The following is a 9,768-nucleotide window of genomic DNA, read 5'->3' as shown; positions in this document are numbered from 1 at the left end:
TCAAAACTAAGATAATTGATAAGAACAAATCTTGTTCTAACAATCTCCCCCTTTTTGATGATGACAAAAACATATATAAATGATATGAATTTGCGATCAGAAAGAGTAGACGGCAAAAGACAAATTACACAGCTATAGCATAAGCATATGAATATGTCTCCCCCTGAGATTAACAATCTCCCCCTGAGATAAATAATCTCCCCCTGAAATAAATACTCGAAGAACTTTGATAAAAGACTTCCCTGATTATTTCGGTAGAGACGATCATATAAACTTCTGCCTTCAGAGAATTCATAGCTTCTGACTTCTGCTTCCATTGGACAGCTTCAGAACTTGAATTTCTTTAGATCCTTAGAACACTCACAGCTTCTGATTCCTGCTTCCATCGTGGACAGCTTCAGAACTTGAGTTTCTTTGATCTTCAGAACATTCACAGCTTCTGACTTCTGCTTCCATTCAGGACAGCTTCAGAACTTGAATTTTCTGGATCTTTTAGAACATTCACATCTTCTGATTTCTGCTTCCCTCGGATAGCTTCAGAACTTTGAATGTCTACCAATCATCACTTCATGCTAGATTTGTATCAGAACATTGTTGAATGTACCAGAGCATCATCAGAGCATCTCTACATCCTGAAATGTTACAGAACAAAAACTAAACGACAAAAGTCAGCATGAACGAGTTAGAACATAAAATGTATGTTTGAACACATTATATGTATCAGAGCCATATAGGCTGAAATAATGTATCAGAGCAAATAATGTATCAGAGCCATAACATTATATGTATCAGAGCAAATAGAATTTTGTCAGAACAGGATAGACAATGATATTCAAATTCTATTATCAGTGCTTCTGATTCATTCTTCTTTCTTGCTTCTGATCTCTGAAGCTTGACAGCACTCAGCTTGCTTCAGTTTCCATGGTTTTGCTTCTAGTGTTTGCTTCTGAAGATTCACTTCACTTCTCTGTACCTGCAAAACACTTAAACCATGTAGAACTTGCAGTTCTTGTTAGTGAATGTGTGGGAGCCTTTACCCAGCAACTGATAGATTAATCAAATCATTTATCATTTATCTTCTCCCCCTTTTTGTCATAACATCAAAAAGAATATTTAAAAAAAAATCAGATGCATAAAACGACAAAAAAAAAAAACATTTACTGGAATGTAAAACACAAAGAAACTTTTCATTGATAATCAAAAGATATTACAAAAGGTTCCTATGTTTAACAAGATGAAAAACATTCCTAGCAAATACAAAGTAGAGTTTCCAAAGAGGAAATCACTACAAAAATTAAAAACAGAACCCTAGCTAGACACGCTCTGTGTCAACCCATCAAGAATCCCGGAGGACTTCTTGTCTTCCAGACTGAAACCTCCACTGTAGGAGAGATCCCAGAACCAAGGAGGAAGTGAGGGACAGTTCACAGACAGAGAGCTAATGTTGCAAACGGGGCTTTCCCTCAACATAGAAGTCAAGAATATCATTCTTAACCTCCTCCCATAACTCAAGAAAGTCTTCTGTCTTTGGATGAAAGTTGATAACAACATCAAAGAAGAGTCTGACTTGAGCGGTATTAGAAGAGCCATCCCGAGATGCACAGAGATCTGTCGCCTTTGAGTCATGGAGCTTCAACAGACTTAGAGTGAACGCTAGGTTTTGAGAGAAGAAATGAAAAACGAGAGAGAGAGAGAGAGAAAAAAAAACTTTAAGAGGAAGACAAAGAGATAGGAAACCAAAAACCATTTTGAAGAGTATTTAAAAGAAAATAAAGTGAAACGAATGAAGAAAAGCATTTAATGTTACGTGACGTGAGGAGAGATAATAAAGACAAATGAGGTGACTAGCACAGTTACCTATGGTCGGCGTCCCTTCAACTGCACGCGCGCTTATCCATGAATAGTAACGACAGGTTTACCATCCCGAGATAAAACGTAACAGCTGTTTTGCTTTAAAAGAGGTTCTGAATCAACTTAGACAATGAAACGTTAGTAATAACCGAATCATAATTTCTAAAAGATTTCAATCAGAACTTCTGACAAAAAAAAAAGTTCCACATTCATTTCAGAAGATACTCATACATAAGAACTTCTCATCTTCTCATTCTGGGCATAAATCCATACTGATGTTCTTCAGAATGAACTTAAACCTATCTTCAGCCAGGGGTTTTGTAAAGATATCAGCCCATTGATGGTCTGTATCAACAAAGTTTAAAGATATGACACCCTTCTGAACATAGTCCCTTATGAAATGATGTTTAATCTCAATATGTTTAGCTTTTGAATGAAGAATAGGATTCTTAGATAAACATATAGCAGAAGTATTATCACAGAATATAGGAATGTTACTCTCAGATATCTGATAATCTTCTAACTGACTCTTCATCCAGAGCATCTGTGTACTACAACCAGCAGCAGCTACATATTCTGCTTCTGTCGTTGATAGAGCAATAGTTGCTTGCTTCTTGCTGTACCAGGAGATCAAATGACTTCCAAGAAATTGGCAACTTCCTGAAGTACTTTTTCTTTCAATTCTATCTCCAGCATAATCAGCATCGCAGAATCCTACTAAGTTGTATTCTTTAGATTTTCTGTAAACTAAGCCAACATTAGTAGTACCTTTCAGATACCTTAGAATTCTCTTAACAGCAGTTAAATGAGATTCTCTAGGATCTGATTGGAATCTAGCACACAAACAAACACTGAACAGAATGTCAGGTCTAGAAGCAGTCAGATATAGAAGAGATCCAATCATACCTCTGTATAACTTCTGATCTACCTTCTTACTTACCTCATCCTTACCTAGGATGCATGTTGGATGCATAGGAGTTTTGGCTTCTTTGCAGTCCAGAAGATTAAACTTCTTCAGAAGTTCCTTCACATACTTGGTTTGGTGAACATATGTTCCTTCTGATGTTTGATTTATTTGTATTCCAAGGAAATACTTGAGTTCTCCCATCATGCTCATTTCAAACTCAGCCTGCATAGACTCAGCAAACTCCTTTCCAAGTGTAGCATTAGATGTTCCAAAAATAATATCATCTACATATATTTGACAAATTAAAATATCCTTTTCAAAGGTTTTACAAAAGAGAGTAGTGTCCACTTTTCCTCTAGTGAAACCATTATCTAGAAGGAAAGAACTTAAGCGTTCATACCAAGCTCTGGGAGCTTGCTTCAATCCATATAATGATTTCTTTAGTTTAAACACATGATTCGGAGACATAGAGTCTTCAAAACCAGGAGGTTGATGGACATAAACTTCTTCATCTATATAACCATTTAAGAAGGCACTCTTAACATCCATTTGATAGAGAGTGATGTTATGTTGAGTGGCAAAAGAAATTAATAGACGAATAGATTCTAACCTGGCCACTGGTGCAAAGGTTTCTGTATAATCAATCCCTTCTTGCTGACTATAACCCTGAGCCACCAGTCTGGCTTTGTTTCTTACCACTTCACCTTTCTCACTGAGCTTGTTTCTGAAGACCCATTTTGTACCAATTATATTGAACCCATCTGGTCTAGGAACAAGATCCCAAACATCATTCCTTGTAAACTGATTCAGTTCTTCTTGCATAGCAATTATCCAGTCTGGATCTTCTAGAGCATGATCAACAGAAGTTGGCTCGATCAAAGATACAAGACCTAATTGACAGTCTGCATTGTTCTTAAGGAATGCTCTTGTTCTGATTGGATCATCCTTCTTTCCAAGAATGACATCTTCTGAATGACCAGAGATGAGTCTGGATGATCTTCTGACAGATGGTTCTTCAGAAATACTTAGATCCTCCAGAGAAGCTGATACTTGATCTTCTGGTTCTTTGCTTCTGAGGAGCTCTGCTTCTGATGCGTTGCTTCTTGGCTCAACAACTTCTGATATATCAATATCACAATCTGCAAAATTATCAAACTGCTTTGGTTTTTCAGAACCAAGCTTATCATCAAACCTGATATTGATTGATTCTTCTACAACCAATGTTTCAGTATTGTATACTCTGTAGCCTTTTGAGCGTTCAGAATATCCAAGAAGGAAACACTTTTGAGCTTTGGAATCAAACTTACCAAGATAATCTTTAGTGTTCAGAATAAAGCATACACATCCAAAAGGATGGAAATATGAAATGTTGGGCTTTCTATTCTTCCACAATTCATAAGGAGTCTTATTTAGAATAGGTCTGATAGAGATTCTATTTTGAATATAGCATGCAGTGTTTATTGCTTCTGCCCAGAAATGCTTAGCCATATTGGTTTCATTGATCATGGTTCTGGCCATTTCTTGCAGAGTCCTATTCTTTCGTTCTACAACCCCATTTTGCTGTGGAGTTCTAGGACAAGAGAAATCATGGGCAATACCATTCTCTTTGAAGAATTCTTCAAAGGATCCGTTCTCAAATTCACCACCATGATCACTTCTGACCTTTATGATTTTACACTCTTTTTCAGATTGAATCTGAATGCAGAAATCAAAGAACACTGAATGAGTCTCATCCTTGTGTTTTAAGAATTTTACCCAAGTCCAGCGGCTATAATCATCTACGATGACTAATCCATATTTCTTTCCTCTGACAGATGCTGTTTTGACTGGTCCAAACAGATCAATGTGCAAGAGTTCTAATGGCCTTGAGGTAGAAACAACATTCTTAGACTTGAATGCAGGTTTGGAGAACTTGCCCTTCTGACATGCTTCACAAAGAGCATCTGATTTGAATTTCAGATTAGGGAGTCCTCTGACCAGATTCAGTTTGTTAATCTGAGAAATCTTTCTCAAACTAGCATGACCTAATCTTCTGTGCCAGACCCACTGCTCTTCAGAAACAGACATAAGACAGGTCACCTTCTGACTCATAAGATCTTGCAGATCTGTCTTATAAATGTTGTTCTTCCTCTTGCCTGTAAATAGGATTGAGCCATCCTTCTGATTTACAGCCTTGCAAGACTTTTGATTAAAGATTATATCATAACCATTGTCACTCAATTGACTGATAGATAAGAGGTTATGAGTTAATCCTTCTACAAGAAGTACATTAGAAATGGAAGGAGAGTTACCAGACTTTATAGTTCCAGAGCCAATTATCTTGCCCTTCTGATCTCCTCCAAACTTGACTTCTCCTCCTGACTTAAGCACCAGGTCTTGGAACATAGACCTTCTTCCTGTCATGTGTCGTGAGCATCCAGAGTCCAGGTACCATGACATGTTGTGCTTTGTCCTTCTTGCAGCCAAGGATATCTGCAATAGGAATAATCTTATCCTTAGGTACCCACATTTTCTTGGGTCCTTTCTTGTTAGATTTTCTCAAGTTCTGATTGAACTTGGGTTTGACATTATAAGCAATAAGAGGAACAGCATGATAATTTTTAATATGAGTTTCATGATATTTCCTAGGTTGTGTCACATGCTTTTTGGTGTGTGTTATGTGAAAACTTTGAGCATGTGAAGTGTGTCTAATATCATGAGAGTGGCCATACTTGAACTGATCATACAATGGCTTGTATGTGATTTTCATTTCATCAACAGGTTCAAGTTTGTATGGGGTTTCACCCTCATAACCAATGCCAACTCTTTTGTTTCCAGATACGGCATATATCATAGAAGCTAGCTGACTTCTGCCGATACTTCTCGATAAGAACTTCCTGAAACTTAAATCATATTCTTTCAGAATATGGTTTAGACTAGGAGTGGATTTTTCTGAATTAGAAGGAGATCCAACATCATTGGATAATTTTAAAAGTTTGTCTTTTAATTCAGAATTTTCCAACTCAAGCCTTTTTGTTTCAAATTCAAATTGCTTTTTCAGCTTTTTGTATTTGAGACTAATCTGAGACTTGAGTTCCAGAAGTTCAGTTAGACCGGAAACTAACTCATCTCTAGTAAGTTCAGAAAATACCTCTTCAGAATCTGATTCTGATGTAGATTCTGATCCGTCATCTTCTGTCGCCATCAGCGCACAGTTGGCCTGCTCATCTTCTGAATCATCTTCTGACTCATCCCAGGTTGCCATAAGACCTTTCTTCTTATGAAACTTTTTCTTGGGACTTTCCTTCTGAAGATTTGGACATTCATTCTTGTAGTGTCCAGGCTCATTGCATTCATAGCACATGACCTTCTTCTTGTCAAATCTTCTTTCATCAGAAGATTCTCCACGTTCAAATTTCCTTGAACTTCTGAAGCCTCTGAACTTCCTTTGCTTGGTCTTCCAGAGTTGATTTAGCCTTCTGGAGATCAGGGACAGTTCATCTTCTTCTTCAGATTCTGATTCTTCAGGATCTTCTTCTCTGGCCTGAAAAGCGTTAGTGCATTTCTTGATATTTGATTTTAATGCAATAGACTTACCTTTCTTTTGAGGCTCATTTGCGTCCAGCTCTATTTCATGACTTCTCAAGGCGCTGATAAGCTCTTCCAGAGAAACTTCATTCAGATTCTTTGCAATCTTGAATGCAGTCACCATAGGACCCCATCTTCTGGGTAAGCTTCTGATGATCTTCTTCACATGATCAGCCTTGGTGTATCCTTTGTCAAGAACTCTCAATCCAGCAGTCAGAGTTTGAAATCTCGAAAACATCTTTTCAATGTCTTCATCATCCTCCATCTTGAAGGCTTCATACTTCTGGATTAAGGCTAGAGCTTTAGTCTCCTTGACTTGAGCATTTCCTTCATGAGTCATTTTCAAGGACTCATATATGTCATAGGCCGTTTCCCTGTTAGATATCTTCTCATACTCAGCATGAGAGATAGCATTCAGCAAAACAGTTCTACATTTATGATGATTCCTGAAAAGCTTCTTTTGATCATCATTCATTTCTTGCCTTGACAGCTTCACGCCACTGGCATTTACTGGATGTTTGTAACCATCCATTAGAAGATCCCATAGATCACCATCTAGACCCAGAAAGTAACTTTCCAGTTTATCTTTCCAGTATTCAAAGTTTTCACCATCAAATACCGGCGGTCTAGTATAACCATTGTTACCGTTGTATTGCTCAGCAGAGCCAGATGTAGATGCAGGTGTAGATGTAGACTTTTCACTTTCATCAACCATCTTTTAAATGAAGCGTTTTTCTCTTCCTGAGTCTTTTCTAAACACGGTTAAGTGCTTGCACCTTAGAACCGGCGCTCTGATGCCAATTGAAGGATAGAAAAACACTTAGAAAGGGGGGGATTGAATAAGTGTGACTTTAAATCTTGGACGATAAAAATAAATTGCACAATTATTTTTATCCTGGTTCGCTGTTAACGAAGCTACTCCAGTCCACCCCCGCAGAGATGATTTACCTCAACCTGAGGATTTAATCCACTAATCGCACGGATTACAATGGTTTTCCACTTAGTCCGCAACTAAGTCTTCCAGAGTCTTCTGATCACACACTGATCACTCCAGGAACAACTGCTTAGATACCCTCTAAGACTTTTCTAGAGTCTACTGATCAACACGATCACTCTAGGCTTAGTTCACTCCTAAGACTTCCCTAGAGTATTCTGATCAACACGATCACTCTAGTTACAAACTGCTCAGCCAACTGCTAAGACTTCCTAGAGTATACTGATCACACGATCACTCTAGTTCCTTACAACTTAATGTAATCTATTCAAGAGTTTACAAATGCTTCTTAAAAGCGATAATCACAACTGTGATATTTCTCTTAACGTTTAAGCTTAATCTCACTAAAATATTACAACAGCAATGTAGTGAGTTGATGAAGATTCTGAGCTTTGATTGAACAGCGTTTCAGCAAGTTTCTTTTCGTTCAGAGTTGTTAAGAATTGGTAACCTTGCTTCTCATCAGAACTTCATATTTATAGGCGTTGAGAAGATGACCGTTGAATGCATTTAATGCTTTGCGTGTTCCGTACAGCATTGCATTTAATGTTATACGCTTTTGTCAACTACCTCGAGCCTTGTTCACGCTGTGTCTACTGACGTAGCCTTTAGTAGCTTTTAACGTTCCTTTTGTTAGTCAGCGTAGTCTGCCACCTGTACTTCCTTCTGATCTGATGTTTGTGAATACGTCGTTTGAATATCATCAGAGTCAAAACAGCTTGGTGCATAGCATCTTCTGATCTTCTGACCTTGAAGTGCTTCTGAGCGTGATACCATCTTCTGATCTTCAGTGCTTCTGATCTCATGTTCTTCTGATGCTTCCATAGACCCATGTTCTGATTCTGCTTCGACCATCTTCTGATGTCTTGCCAGACCATGTTCTGATGTTGCATGCTGAACCATTTGAGATACAACTTCTGAGCGCTGAATTATGCGTACTCTTTATATATATTTCCTGAAAGGGAAATTGCATTGGATTAGAGTACCATATTATCTTAAGCAAAATTCATATTATTGTTATCATCAAAACTAAGATAATTGATAAGAACAAATCTTGTTCTAACATGCATAACTTACCCCCCGAACTCAAAATCTTTTCAAAAGGTCTTTCCTGTTCTTTTAGCCTTTCCTAAAATTGGATAAAATAAAAGTCGGTGGCGACTCATGCTTAACCGCGACATTTCGATAAAAGTCAGTTCACCGTATTACAGTGTGCTATCGTAGGAAGAACTGAAATAAAATTCATCCCACAAGGGCGTCTCTCTCCTTCCAAATTTTGCATGAAGGGTATGGCGTGCCGTCCTCCCAAGTGAAACGGGGAGGTAAAAAAACGACACCACAGCTAGACTTCATTGTGATGATTGGGAGTGAGAGTGATTTCTCATATCTAGGGAGAACCTAGGTAGAAGGGTCATTGGGCAGTGATTAAGTGAGAAGTTGTAAACTGAGGAGTTTATCTTTGAATTAATACTGCTAATAGTGGACTTCATCCCTGGCTTGGTAGCCCCCAGAGTAGGTATTGTTGTATACCGAATTGAGTGAACAATTTTGTGTTATTTATTTTCTGCACTGTTATTTGTATTCATATCTTGTCTATTTTTATAATGTCAGATCATATGTCATGACATCCATATATGACATATAAGAAAAAAATTTAATAAAATTTAATAATTATAAATGGGTAGTAATATTTATAGGTAAATTTTTTGTACGGTTATATGTGAACGTATCAAATGAGAATTTTGGTTATTATAAGAACTGAGAATTTTTAATAATAATCGTATGATTTAAAATCAATGCCTCAGATTTCACTCAAATTTTAAAAGACAATAATTAATAGATAGATTCTGATTTAAATACATATCATATAAATATATATCTGAGCATTGATTTTAAATCATACTGTTGTTATTAAAAGTTTGAGTGAAGACCCATTTTGGTCCCTCACAAATATTACACGAGTCAAATTAGTCCCTCACAAAAAATTTGACCCAACTTAATCCCTTACAAAATTTAACCGGGTCATATTAGTCCTTCTGCTAATATTTTTCTCAAATCGGTTTTTTCTACTTCTAAACCGGTTCTTTTCATACTTCTAAACCGTGACTGGACTGACACGTTAGATTTTTTTTTAAATACTAAATTAATTTTTATTTTTAATTTCATTTTTAAACAGTTATCAATGAATAATATCAAAAAAGCCAAAATTATTTCTTATAAAGTAATTTTTAAACAAATAATTTCCATGATTTTTACTAATATTAACAAATTCTATACATAAATTTTTACCTATGAGGTCTCAAATCCAAGTCCCATTCAAGTTAAATAATTTTCACTTTACAACTAGACAAATCAATTTCTATCGTTAATAAAGTGACTATCATTTACAACTAGAAAAATCAGTTTCTATTGTTAGTAAAGCAACTATTATTTACAACAAGACAAATCA

The sequence above is a fragment of the Vicia villosa genome, linkage group LG3, assembly GCF_029867415.1.
Source record: "Vicia villosa cultivar HV-30 ecotype Madison, WI linkage group LG3, Vvil1.0, whole genome shotgun sequence".
NCBI classification, from domain to species: Eukaryota; Viridiplantae; Streptophyta; class Magnoliopsida; order Fabales; family Fabaceae; genus Vicia; species Vicia villosa.
This window is presented reverse-complemented; position numbering follows the sequence as displayed.